The sequence below is a fragment of the Pinus tabuliformis genome, chromosome 5_1 (genome assembly GCF_031772625.1).
Source record: "Pinus tabuliformis cultivar Carrire ecotype Pingquan chromosome 5_1, CPIR1, whole genome shotgun sequence".
NCBI lineage: Eukaryota > Viridiplantae > Streptophyta > Pinopsida > Pinales > Pinaceae > Pinus > Pinus tabuliformis.
The window spans coordinates 885,370,432-885,385,853 of NC_142305.1; positions in this window are offsets into that span (position 1 = coordinate 885,370,432).

The window sequence follows — 15,422 nt, forward strand, 5'->3', positions numbered from 1 at the left end:
GTGAGTCTCATTTCCTGCCCGGTCCTTACCTTGTGCTTTCCAAGATTTTTGACCAAGCACGGTTCACCAGTAGCACCATCCTTACCGGTGCACCGATTTATCAGTTCCTGCAGGCCCTTCACAGCCTTATTGTCACGAAGCAGCTTTATGCAGGTCTCCAAGAATGTGGTAATCATGGATGTGTCCATTTCTTCAGCTGATTTCTCATGACTTCCTAAGGTAGAGGCCTCAACGAAGCTTTTCTTTGCTTCCATAAATGTTTCTTTTGTGCACTCCAAATGAAACCCAGTCTCCTTTCCTTGTGCTTTGTGGACCCATTTGCCTTCTACAGGCTGCTTGCCCTTATCCTCCCCCATCGTATTTCCGCTTTGCAGCATAATTTTTACCTTAGGGTCTTCCTCGCGAGGCTCAACCCTCATCATTTGGAGGTTCTGCGTCGGCTGAGGAGGCTGCACCCCTTTTTCACAAATCTTTGCCAATAATATTGGGTAATCCTCAGTCGCATGGTCAAACTTAGTATAGTAGTGACATGAAAATCACGTTGGATTCAGACAGTCCCTCGCATAGTGTCCTAGGCTTCCGCAATTGTAACAAATAAGTTTCCCTCGGCCTCTCCCAGGCCCTCCTCCACCTCGGTCTCGGTCGCACCCCTGATACTCACCTTGCATTCCCCCAAATCTTTGGTCTAGAGGTTATGTTTTTGTCTACACCCTATATGCATGTGTCCTATCCATCATCAATTCATAACTTTGATAATTGCACTTGTCATGGCCTATAGATTGACATAAATTGCAAAAGAGTTATTGTGGTTTCTGCACAAATTTCTGTAGCAAATGGCAATTATCAGTCGCATGTTTCCCTACTACCTAGCATATAGCACACCATAGCGTAGACCCTGCACTTGGCCCTGCCACAGCCCCTGGTCGTAGAGGCATTGGTCCTCCTACTATAACATAGTTTGCGAAGACTGGGCAGTAATCCTTGTCATGCCCCTAAACCTTGGATTTTATGCACCAAACTTCTTCATGTGCCTCTAGACGAGTTGTTTTGTCCTGCTTTAGACTTTGCATCTCGAGACAAAGGTTTTGCAACTGCGCATGAATCTACTAAACCCCTAGATTCAGATCTTACATCGACATTTAATGCAATCTCATTGAAATCTCCAAGGCTTCTGCTTGAGTTGTAATCTTTTTTTGTGACAGCACAACCCTTAGGTGAGGCAAGAGCAAAGCCACGAACCATTCGTAGTGCTGCCCATCCATTAAATTCATATTAGCTTCGTGGAATTTACACTTCAATCTCTGATCCAACTCCCAAGGGGTCTCACCTAGCTTCATCGCAATTTCTTTGAATCCCACAATCGACTACACTTCCAACTTAGGCCTATTGAATTCTTTATTCAATGCGGTCTGGATCTCTGCCAGCATATCTTCCTGGTTATCATTAGAGTACTTGATCTACCAGGTTAGCGCGCAATCCTGCAAGGCACTAACCAACATCACCTTCTTCATGTGATCATATGTGTACCCTGAGCTTCCCATACAACCTTTATGACGAACCAAAATTGGTTTGGGTCCTCATTCCCTACGCCCTTGAATATAGGTAGTTTTATAGAGTTCTCCATATTGGACAATGGAGGTGGTGGTGGTGTGGGTGATGGAGTGAGTGGTGGAGGTGAGGATGGAAGCAGTGTGGATGGATGGGTTGAGGGTGGAGGCAGTGTAGGTATTTGGGAGAACCCTTATCTTATCAACTGACTAGCACTCAGGGGAGAAGTCTGCGGTGCTCCTTCATTGTCACTTAAAGGCAGTCCGATTAGCAGACTATACTCAAGACCTTTTCCTCCTACACCCTTGAAATGTTTTTTGCTTCGCGTAGCTCCAAACATCAAGGTAACTGCATAACCCATTGTTCACACAAGAGCATCTTAATCCAAGTATTCAATGATTTTAAATACTTACCTTGTGGTCCTTTGAAGAAGTGGCACTCTACCTCACTTTAACTGACAGAGGTATCAACCGCAAACTCTGTCACAAATCCTCCTATGATGCAGTCGAGCCAATGGTCGACATCATGCATGATATTATCTTTAGAAGCTTCCAACCTCATTACTAGCTCTGATGTCCAAACAATCGGCTTTTCAAGCCTCCACCTTCCTTAGATGTCTTCCAACTTCGCGATCCACTCGTATAACTCAACTAGGAAAGAACAGAAGAAGATTTTGTGTATTTCTATGTAGAGGTATCTATCCAACCATTGTTCTTTCGTCAATCATGGATTCTTGTTTTCTCGCGCTGTGAATTCGTGGATATTTTTATCCAACCTGGTTTCGATTTCTTTCTTGGTTGGATTCCAATGATGCGACATCACACATCTCTCATGCAAGTCCTGGTCCTAGAAACAGAACTATTTGTTGGCTTGATGAGCCCTGACTCAAGTTCAGTGTTAGTCAGCAAAGAAAGTCCCTACACTACTGGCCCTTTCGGCATCAGCCAGCGGAGTGTGGACCAAAGTCTCACTCGAAGCAGTATGGGGGGATGCAGGAACCAAGTTTCCGCACTCTGAGATTATCGTGATGTTGATCTGCCCTTCCTGAGCCTGCCTTTGTGCAGATCAATAAGCCTTTACGACTTATCGATGTTCCTTCTCTTCCGTCCTTTGGTACCTCCGCGAAGGTACCTGATTGATCTTCACGCAGCCTTAACTAGCAGTCGGGGCACTTACGTGCCTCTGTGGCTACGTTACTGTATAAGTTTCGAAGTTATATTAAGTATTACCTACTCTACTATGCATGTACAGTTATTTTCACGTAAAACTCTACTCTTACTTGCATTTAATTAATAGATATAATCAAATACATTCGCGCATCAAATAAGCATTATAATGTAAACCCACATCGTAACATAATATAATCAGATGCATTAAATAGAGACAAGATACACAGTGATTTGCAGAATACTTCTCTTTATTGATATCTCAAGTTCAGTACATACTCTATCCACCCTGCGCACATAGCTGCAGGGGTCCACGCACTCAGCTGTGGACTTCCACCCTAGGCCTCTACACACTCAGCTGCAAAGCCTATACCTACGCTAAGACCCGAGAACACTTAGAACTTCTTATCCACAAACTCTTTCTATCATTACTACTTCCTTCTTACCTTAGACTCTTCTAAGACTCCCTTTTTATATAATCTCATGGTCCATGAACCATGGGTAGATATTTACAGCCGACATGAGACTTTACAAGACAAGGGCGGACAACCCTTTATGACTCTTGACATTTTCAGGCTCCGCGACCACAAAATGTGGAGACTTTACATATTTATTACAAAATTTGGGCTTTCTGCCCCAAAACATGGGCTTTTAGCCCTAAAAATGACTCTTGGGGGAACCCCTTCCCAACAATTAGGGGGAGATCTGACGGTAGAAGTTATGTTTAATTTAGGGTTTTTTGCCCTAGAAGGAAACCCCTCACTATATATGAGGGAATTATATTGCGTCTATGTAGATCTGTATTCTGAGTGAGAAAGAGAGAGGATATTGTATGAGAGCGAAGAGGGAATTACGACAGATCTACTATAGGTTGTATCTCTTTAGTTTGTTGGATAATATAAAAGGAAGGACTGGCTATTTCCCATGGATGTAGCCCAAATTGGGTGAACCACGTATATTTGTGTCTCTCTTGTTTTATGTGTTTTCTGATTTTATATTTCTGCAATGTATTTTATGTGTTCCATTTCTCTATAATATATAATTTTTCTAACAACTGGTATCAGAGTCGAAGGTCTATTTCACTGATAAACTCGCAGGAGAGAAGGATTCTTGGTTCGAGTGGGAGAAATGCTAGAAGATGGTAGGTTTAGGGTCAAAAAAATTAACGGCCAAAACTACCAGTTGTGGAAGACGCAGATGGAAGATTATTTATACCAGAAAGATCTGTACCAACCATTGAGCGGAAAGGCAAAGAAGCCGACGAGTACGATAGACATAGAATGGGATATTCTCGACAGAAAGGCACTTGGAACAATATGGCTGTGCCTAGTGGTGTCGGTAGTGTTTAATTTTGTAAGGAAATGACAACAGAGGGTTTAATGTCGGCATTGGCCAAACTATATGAAAAACCATCGACCTCAAATAAGGTATTTCTTATGAAGCGTTTATTTAATATGAAAATGTTAGAAGGTGGATCTGTTGTTGATCATTTAAATGAATCTAATACAGTTACCAGTCAGTTATGTTCTGTAGGGGTAACTTTTGATGATGAAGTTAGGGCTCTATTGTTTCTGTGCTCATTGCTAGAAAGTTGGAATGATTTAATTATGGCCATTAGTAACTTTGTCTCTAGATCTAGTACTTTAAAGTTTGATAATGTTGTCGGTGCAATCCTTAGCGAGGAAATGCGACAGAAAAGCTTCGGTGAGACATCAAGTAATGATTTGACGGCAGTGAATAGGGAAAGAAAAATGGAAAGAGGAAAGAGCCCAGGATATCGCAGTAAGTCAAGGAAAGGTAGATCCAAGTCTAGATTGGGGATAGTGTGCTGGAAATATGGGAAGAAAGGGCACCTGAAGAAAGACTATAAGTCTCAGAAGGGAAAAGAAGGAGACATACAGCAAGAAAACAATCATGAAGCGAATGTGACAGGTGATGTGTTGCAATATGCTTTCATTCTTTCATTAGAAAATATTATTGATTCCTGGGTGGTAGATTTAGGGGCCTCATTCCATGCCACTTGATAGGAAACATTTTCATGATTATATTCAAGGATATTTTGGACAGGTTCGATTGGGTGATGATAAACCCTGTAAATTCATTGGAATGGGTACAGTTTTCATAAAACAATAGAATGGAAAACAATGGCTATTGAAGGAAGTAAGGCATGTTCCATATCTAAAGAAAAATATGATTTCAACAGGGCAGTTGGGAGGTGAAGGCTGTGTAACTACTTTCACAGATAAAACCTTGAAGGTTACTAAAGGAGCCTTGGTAATATCAAAAGGAGAAAAGGTTGGTACATCGTATTTATGCAATGGTATTTCTAATTTTGTTAATTCTTTAACCTCTACAGGAGAAGATATGACATTGTGGCATCATAGGCTCGGGCACATCAGTGAGAAGGGGAGGCAAATTCTTCACTCAAGAAATTTGTTTCCAGGTTTGAAGCATGTTGATTTAAAATTCTGTGAGAATTATGTTTATGGAAAACAGAAGAGTGTCAGATTCCTTAGAGTCGGGAAAGAAAAGAAGTGCGAAAAATTAGAGCTTGTGCATACAGATGTATGGGGACTTGCTCAGTATCATTTCTCAGTGGCTCTCATTATTATGTTACTTTTATTGATGATGCAAACAAAAAAACCTAGATTTATTGTATTCGAAATAAATCTGATGTATTTGATACTTTCAAGAAATGGAAATATTTGGTTGAAAATGAGACAGGAAAAAGGTTGAAGTGTCTTAGATCAGACAATGGAGGTGAATATTGCAACAAAGAGTTTGATAGGTATTGTTCAGAGAATGGAATTCGTAGAGAGAAGACAGTTCCAGGAACACCACAAGAAAATGGTGTGTTAGAAAGGATGAACAGTACAATCATGGAGCGTGCATGGTGCATGAGATTGTATGCAAGATTGCCTTTACAATTTTGGGCAAATGTTATAGGTACTGTTGTTTATCTAATAAACAAAGGGCCTTCAAGTTCCTTGGATGGTGGTATTCTAGAGGAGGCATGGACAAGTAAAAGGGTAAACTACTCATTTTTAAGGACTTTTGGTTGGGAAGCCTTTGTCCACATTAATAAATAAAATAGAACAAAGCTTGAGGCAAAATCAAAGAAATGTACCTTTACTAGATATGGTGTTAATGATTTTGGTTATTGCTTTTATGATTATGAAAAACACAAAATCATTAGTAGCAGAGATGTCATATTCAATGAAAAGGTTTTGTACAAGGATCAGATGCAGGAAAAGAAACAGGAAAAAGAAAACAGAGAATACACAGTTCTTGATGACATCATAGAAAAAGTTAAGGTGCCTGAAAATCATAATGATCAATAGCCAGAACAACAACAGTAGCCACAACAACAAAAAGCACCTCAAACACCTAAAAGTGGTGTTAGAAGATCTACCAGGATAAGTAGACCCCTGAACGATACTCTTCTTCATTATATTATGTATTGCTGACTGATTTTGATGAAACAAAATGATATGAAGAAGCAATGTAGGTAGAAACTAGGAAGAAGTGGGAGCAAGCCATGAAAGAAGAAATGGACTCCTTAGCACATAACCAGACTTGGCACTTAGTTAGGTTTCCTGCATGCAAAACAAAATTGCAGAATAAATGGGTTTACAAGTTGAAGGAAGAAGATGGAGGTAGGAAAAGGTATAAAGCTAGACATGTGGTGAAGGGGTTTGCACAGAAAAAGGGTATAGACTTTGATGAGATGTTTTCTCCTGTTGTTAAAATGACTTCAATCAGAACTATTTTAAGTCTAGTAGTAGCTGAAGATTTTCATTTCGAGTAGTTAGATGTAAAGACAACCTTTCCCCATGGGGATTTGGAGGAATAGATATATATGCAGAAGCCACAAGGATATGAGGTAAAAGGGAAGGAGAAACTAGTGTGCAGGTTGAAGAAGAGCTTGTATGGATTAAAACAGGCTCCAAGGCAATGGTATCTAAAATTTTATAGTTTATGTCTGAACAAGGTTATACTAGATGTCACTTTGATCATTGTGTTTATCTCAAAAGGCAAAATGATGGTAGCTATATTATATTGTTATTGTATGTAGATGACATGCTTGTTGCAGGTTCTAACATGCAAGAAATAAATGTTCTGAAAAGAAAATTGGCGATCTCATTTGCAATGAAGCATTTGGGTGCTGCAAAAAAATTCCTTGGTATGAGAATAACTGGAGACAGGAAGAATCGCAAATTAACATTGTCTCAAATTGAGTACATAGAAAAGGTTTTGAAAAGATTTAATATGCAAAATGCGAAACCAGTTAGTATACCTTTGGCTAACCATTTCAAATTAAGTAAGGAGGTGTGTCCGAAGACTCAGGAAGAAATGGCTTATATGTCTAAAGTTCCATATGCATCAGCAGTTGGAAGCTTAATGTATGCAATGGTCTGCACAAGGCCTGATATTGCACATGAAGTGGGAGTTGTAAGAAGGTACATGAACAATCCAAGAAAATAACATTATATGGCGGTGAAGTGGATTCTCAGGTATTTGAGAGGTACCACAAATCAAGAATTATGCTTTGGTGGTTCAAACATTGCTCTACAAGGATATGTTGATGCAGATACGGTGGGTGATAGAGATAACGGGAGGAGCACAATAGGGTATGCGTTTACTATAGGTGGAACATGTGTCAGTTGGGTTTCAAAACTGCAAAGTGTTGTTGCACTCTCAATAATGGAAGCGAAGTATGTTGTTGCTATAGAGGCTAGTAAAGAAATGATTTGGTTACAAAGGTTTCTGGATGAATTGGGTAAGAAGCAGAAGTTGGTAGGTTATAAAGTGACAGCTAGAGTGCCATACATCTTGCAAATAACTCTTCATTTCATTCCAAGAAAAAACATATACATCTCAAGTATCATTTCACACGGTCAGTGTTGGAAGATTGACAGTTGAAGCTGGAAAAGATACACACTAGCCAAAATCCTGCAGATATGTTAACAAAAGTTGTAACCAGGGAGAAACTGATATTGTTATCGATTTCAATTGGTCTTCAAGTATGATGATGAAGATATGAAACAATCAGATCCAAAGTGGATTAATTTTCCAGAAAATGAAGCAAAAGTGGAGTTGCTATAATCAGTCTCCAAGTGGGAGATTGTTGGGTGTGGAGCCTGATTATCTTCTTTATCCAAAGGTGTCAGTGCATTGGACCCCAAATCGTAATGTGGTGGCAATGCTTCCCATAATATTTGCACTACAAGGGGGGTATGGGGGGGTAGTTGTGATCTTTTGGAGCCCCCCCCCGGGGCGAGGGATCAGGGGTAGTGCCCTCGAAGCTAAAAATATATGTAAACTTTCCTTGTAAAATGTTGTAATTTCGTAGTCAATCTAGGCCATTCATTAGGCAGAGATCTGACGATAGAAGTTATGTTTAATTTAGGGTTTTTTCCCTAGAATGCAAACCTTCCCTATATATGAGGGAATTGTATTGCGTTTATGTATATTTGTATTTTGAGTGAGAAAGAGAGAGGATATTTTGTGAGAACGAAGAGGGAACTACAACCGATTTGCTATAGGTTGTATCTCTTTAGTTTGTTGGATAATACAAAATGAAGGATTGGCTGTTTTCTGTGGATGTAGCCCAAATTGGGTGAACCACATGTATCTGTGCCTCTCTTATTTTATGTGTTTTCTGAGTTTATATTTCTACAATATATTTTATGTGTTCCGTTTCTCTGTAATATATAATTTTCTAACAAAATGGGGCATAAAATTCATGACATGTAACCCTCTCTCGGTCAGGGATGTTGGGCGTGGGATCCCCCAAGGGCAGTTTTGGGGCTTAAAGCCCATATTCTGGTCCAATTTTGTAATACAAATGTAAAGACTCCACATTTTGTGGTTGCGGAGCACGTAGTTGTTAAAGAGTCATAGGGTTGTCTGCCCTTATTTTGATAATGTAATGTTGGTTGTAAAAGATCTACCCATGGTCTATGGACCATGGGATTGTATAAATAGAGCTAAGCTCTAAGTAGTTGGATAGGAATTAGAATGAAGAATCAATGATGAATAATTGAGTCATACCTTTGGAGCAGAAGTCTACGTTGGGGCATAACATAGGTAGAGGCTCTGCAGCTGAATGCGCAGAGGCCTAGAAGTCTAAAGGTAAGTGTGCAAGGTGAGTCGAGTTTGTAATCAATGATCTAGAATTATCAATAAAGAGAAGTATTCTATAATTTTTGCGTCTTTATTTCCTGTTTATGCATATGTTGTATTGGGTATGAATTTCACTTCTAATGCTTATATGATGCAAAAATATATGTAAATTTGTTGGTTAAGTGCACATAAGTAAGAACATCTATTTACATGAAGCTAAATAGGATTTGTCAATAAGCTAAGTAAGATACTTAACCTAGTTTGGGAGATATCACAGTTCGCTGCCCTAGCAGCGTGAAAGGACTTCAGCCCCTGGTTAGGGCCGCGCGAAAGCCGATTGTAAAATTTTGCAAAGGTACTGAAGGGTCAAGCAGAGGGATAAGAAACCTGCATGAAGGCAGGTATAGTTGGAATAAACCGACATCACAACCATCTCAAGGGTGCAGAAACTTGGTTCTAGCATCCCCCCATACTGCTTCGGGTGATACTTCAGTCTGCGCTCCATGGGTTTATGCTGAAATGGCCAATAGTGTAGAGATTTGTTTCACTAACTAACATTGAACCTGGGTCAGGCCCCCTAAAGCTAACAAATGGTTCCGTGACTGGGACCAGAATCTGCATAAGAGTTCACGAGTCTGTAGTGTAGGAGAACAGAAACCTGCGACTATGAAAAGAATAGTGGCTAGACATGTACCTGCATATGGAGATCCACGAATTTTTTTTCTTGTTCTTCCCTACTAAGCATACAAGTGGATTGCGAAGTTAGTAGATAGCCAAGGGAGGTGGAAGCTTGATGGTCTTATTGTGTGGACCCGAGAGCTAGTGTGAGGGTTGGAAGCATCAGAGGATAAGATCGCACGTGACATCGATCATTGGCTCGATCACATTATAGGAGGATTTGTTACTGAGTTCGCGGTTGACATCTCAGTCAGCTATAGCGATGCAGAGCGATGCTTTTTCAAAGGACCGCGAGGTAAGTGCATAAAATATTTTAATACTTGGATTAAAATGTTGTTGTGAAAAAGGCGGGTTAGCCAAGCCCCTTGACCCGAGCATTGCCCCTTGATTTCACCTTAAGGGGCTATGCTCTATGAGGATTTGTTACTAATTTTGCAGTTGACCTTGGTGTTCGGGTCTACACGAAGCAGAAGAATTTACAGAAACGAAGGAAATAAGGATCTAGAACATAGCCCCTTGATTTCACCTTTGCGAGGGAACGAAGAAAGGATCGCGAAGGTCTCTCCACAAAGTGCTATTCAATTGATAAGACAAGGATTTCTGTAAATTCCACCTCCACCCACACCACCATCGACTTCACTGCCATCACCCACAACTACACCCGTACCACCTCCACCTCCACCATGATTCAATATGGCGAACACAGTGAAGTTGCCTTTGCTCAAAGGCTTGGGAAATGGGGACCTAGATCAATTATGGTTCATTATAAGGGTTGTATGGGAAGCTCAAGGTGTTAGAGCTGACCATATAAGGAAGGCAACACTATTTAGTGCTTCTACAAGATCACGCACTAACCTGGTATATTAAGTACTCCAGCAATAACTCGAATGCTAAAGTAGCAGATATCTAAGCAACACTGAATAAGGAATTTAGCAGGCCTAAATCTGAAGCGCTGTCAATTGTGGGATTCAAATAGATCACAATGCTATCAAGAAAAATGCCTTAGTAACTAGATCAAAGGCTAAAATGTATGATCTGCGAAGCCAACATGAATTTGACAGATGGACAACATCGCAAGTGGTTTGTGGCTTCGCTACTACCACACTTAAGAAGTGTGTTGTCGCAGCAGAAGATAACAACTTAGGCAGAGGCCTTGGATTTCCATGAGGCTACATGAGACCCCGATGCAAGATCCTAATCTAGGATTTCAGCAGATCCATGCGCAGCTGAAGAATTTGTGCCTTGAGATGCAAAGCTTGAAGTAGGATAGGACGGTTCAGCCAGAAGTACGCGAAGAAGTATGGTGCGTGAAATGCAAGAGTCAGGGTCATGACAAAGACCACTACCCAGTCTTTACAAATTACCTTGCAGGAGGAGGACTGATGCCTTTAAGGCTGGAAGCTCAAGCAGGACCTAGCGCGGCGCCTGCTTTGTGGTGCACTATCTATCAAATAGTCGGAAAGCATGCTACAGATAACTACTACTTATTACAGAAGTATACGCAAACTTTGCAACAATTGTTATGCAACATTTGTAGGTCAGTGGGACATGATAAACATACTTGCAGGAGCTATGAATTGATGATGGATAGAATGCCCGCCTATAAAGTTCAGGGCAAAATGTGGCCCCTTGACTAGAATGCAGGATTGGCACTGATAGGATTTCAGGGGTGCAGAAGAGGCTAAGGCGGATGAGGAACTAGTAGAGGTCGCATATAGTTGATTTTCTACAACTGCAGAGGGCTAGGAAACTAGGCCCATGATTGCACTAATCCAACGCACCCGTCGTGCAAGTATTGCACACTGTTTGATCATGAAACAGAAGATTGTACTATGTTAATAGCCAGGATATAGGACAAAGGAGTGCTACTGCCTCCCCCGACTTAGAACCTGCAGATGATGAGGTCTGAGCCACATGGGGAAGATCCAAACGTAAATATAGTGCTTCGAAGTGGAATTGCGACGGGATATGACATGGGGAAACAACTAGAAGATAATACCTGGGTTCTCAAAGCCCTGGAAAAAGAAGCTGACTTTGATTTGGAGCGCGCTCGGGAAACTTTCATGGAAGCTAAAAAGAGCTTCGCTGAGGCCTCCACTTTAGGAAGCAAAGATAATCCTGAGCCGGAGATGGACCCCTCTATGCTCACAACTTTCTTGGAAACCTGTATGAAGTTACCATGTGATAGTAAGGCTATGAAATGGTTATAGGAACTCATCAACAGATGTGCTAGGACTGTGCCAGAAGAATCGGGCGTAATCCAGAAGATTGGAAAACATAAAACAAGAATAGGGCGTGAAATGAGACTCACTGCGCAGATTGGACAATACGAGATGGATCAACTCATTCTAGATTTGGGATTAGATGCGAATGTTCTATCGAAATACACATGGGAGAAAATGGGGAGACTTGTACTGCAACGGTCTCCTATTCAGCTAAGGATAGCGAATCAACAGAAAATCATACCATGGGGTGATTGCAGGGAGTAACTGTGGATATTAAGGGAGTGAGAAAACTCGCAGATTTTGAAGTAATAGAGATTGTTGATGACAGCAATCCCTAACCTGTGCTATTGGGAATTCACTGGGCTATTGATATGAATGGGTTAATCAATCTAAAGAAGCGAAATATGATATTTGAGAAGAAGTCACTGTGCGTAATAATACCCCTGGATCCAGCTGAGGGATAGTGCTATATGGAATCGGCCTGTGACTATGAAAGTGATGATGATCTGGACTGCATCTATAAGATAACACCATGAGACCAAAACTGGGTGAATCTCGCCGCGGATGGATGGATTACATGGGAGCACAAGAGTTCCTATACTTCGGATTCTGATGAAGAAATAGAATGCTGGGAGAATCGGTTACATGAAGTAACTACGTTGAATTGAAATAGCTCCTTGATTTCACCTCTGCAAGGGGACGAAGAAGGGATCACAAAGGTCTCTCCGCAAAGTGCTATTTAGTTGATAAGACAAGGATTTCCGCAAATTCCACCTCCACCCACACCACCAGCAGCTTCACCACCATCACCCCCAACTTCACCCGTACAACCTCCACCTCCACCACGATTCAGTATGGTGAACATAGTGAAGTTTCCCTTGTTCAAAGGCTTGGAAAATGAGGATCCAGACCAATTCTGGTTCGTTGTAAGGGCTGTATGGGAAGCTCAAGGTGTTAGAGATGACCATATAAGGAAGGCAACACTATTTAGTGCTATACAAGATCGCGTGCTAACCTGGTATATTAAGTGCTCCAGCAATAACCCAAATGATGACATCCAAGCAGCACTGAATAGGGAATTTAGCAGCCCTAAATCTAAAGTGCAATCGATTGTGGGATTCAAATAGATCACGATGCTATCGGGTGAAATGCATTGGGAACTAAATTAGAGGTTGAAATGTACGATCTGTGAAGCCAACATGAATTTGACAGATGGATAACATCGCGAGTGGTTTGTGGCTTCGCTACTACCACACTTAAGAAGTGCGATGTCGTAGCAAAAGATAACAACTCAGGTAGAGGCCTTGGAGATTTCCATGAGGCTACATGAGACCCTGATGCAAGATCCTAATCTAGGATTTCAGCAGATCCACGCACAGATGAAGAATCTGTGCCTTGAGATGCAAAGCTTGAAGCAGGATAGGACGATTCGGCTAGAAGTATGCAAAGAAGTATGGTGCGTGAAATGCAAGATTCAGGGTCATGACAAAGACCACTACCCAGTATTTACAAATTACCTTGCAGGAGGAGGACTGATGCCTTTAAGACTAGAAGCTCAAGCAGGACCTAGCACAGCGCCTGCTTGTGGTGCGCTATCTGTCAAATAGCCGGAAAACATGCTACATATAACTACCACTTGTTGAGCGATAAAAGATGTCTTTTTAACCCCTAATTATCTTCACATTAATTGTCAAACCAGGGACGATTTCCTATTTCAAGAATGTACTCAGTCTGAGGCGGCTATTTACTCAAGAGTAATGTTTTGTAGTATAGTGCTTAAAAATGCAAAAGTAAATGAATGTTGGAGACAAAACCTAACTGGAATAGCAAGAAATTGAAACGTTCTAAACTAAATCATTCACTCAAACAACCATCAGCCGACGACTCAGTAACGATAACTCTCTTCCCTGTAAACTGATGCAAATGAAAATCAATTATAGGCAAGATCTCCAATATGAGAACTTAGACAACTATAGTCAATGTTCTTTACAATTCTTGATATTTCAATCCACACTAAAGCAAATAATTGTAAATGGCAATTCAATTGGAAATGTTTAATAAAACAAACTTGCTGCAATATCAATTAAAATATGAAATCAAATCCTTGCAAAAAAGAACAACAACTAAATCTATTGAAAAACTGAACAGAAAGCTAATTAAATAAAAATACACAACAACTGCAAATGTAACTGAATCAACGATCTTAATCTAGCAGCATGAACATTAATCACAAGTATTAAAGCAACGATAATCGCAGTTATAATTGAACAATAACTTAATTGAACAGCAATTGCAATTATGAATGAGCAGCAATTAAATGAACAACAGTCTTAATTAGACAACACAGTATTAGATCAGAATGAACAGCAGTACATTTCAAGTTATAATTAATAATTTTGTCACTAACGCAATCCAATTATGATTTCAATATAACAAAGCAATTTTGTGAAATGTTCATAAACAAAAGATTATTGAATAAAACAAATTAAAGAAATGAAAAGGAAATCAAACCATCACACAGCTGGAACTGTAAAGATATAATACAGAGCAGCAGCTTAATCCACCAAAGGCTGGGCCCTTAGCCGCCAGCGAATGCTTCTAGGCTACTTCAGATAAGGCGAATGAACAACAACCTTTTTACTTATTAATCATCAAACTGTGAAATCATTACAACACCAAAAGCTTTGAGAATTACAATGGTAATGCAACAATCCCTCTTTCCTCCTACCCTATCCTATTCCATCATGAATAATCCATCATCATTCTTGAATCTCTAATTCTCAATTCTGAATCCCCTTCTCTGATCTTTGTTTTCATTTAAACAGAGAGAGAGCAAAGAGAAGTTACAACAGAGATGATTACAACATGATTTATTTTACAAAATTGGATTTCTCACAACAAATTGATAAGCAAAATCATCTCTGAGATATCAATCCATTAGCATTCAACAAGAACAGGTCGAATTTGGCATTGCAATTGGCATAATTTGGAAAACGGCCACACAACGAATATGAGAAAAACGTCTTCAGAGAACCTTCCGTTTCTCTTAGTATGGGAAAAATTTTGGAATACAACTCATTGCAAAACTAATTTGGTCCATTTTGAACAAAACCCATGTTTCATATTTTCCAGATTCTTTTCCTTTTTCCCAAAACGTCCAATTCAAAATCGTCACTTCTTATTCCAGTGAATTTCTAGGTTGGCACCTTTAATGATCAAATATTCAATCTAGAAATTATCTTGGAGGCTAAAAATGGTGAGTAATGTTACAACCAATTTATTAATAAACCATCATTGATAAAATGATGGATAATTCTCAATTTATTAAAAATAAAGGAGAATAAATAATATTTTTCCATAAGAGCATAAATCATTATAAGATGGAATTATATGATAAACCATGATAAATGACATGATAAAGAAGAGTAAAAATGGGTGGAATAGGTGTTCAAAAGTGATAATAATAATGACATATTAATGGCCCAACACACCCCCACACTGAATATATTGCATGTCCTCATGCAACCCAAAGACAAAACCCATGTGTTAACCAAGCAATAAAAAAATTTGTTCATCCTAGTGCATGAAATGGATAGAACAAATGAATTCTTCCTTAATTAATGAATATTCAATTTTAGCAATCTTGATGAAGGCATAACAATTTTTACATTGACGTTCA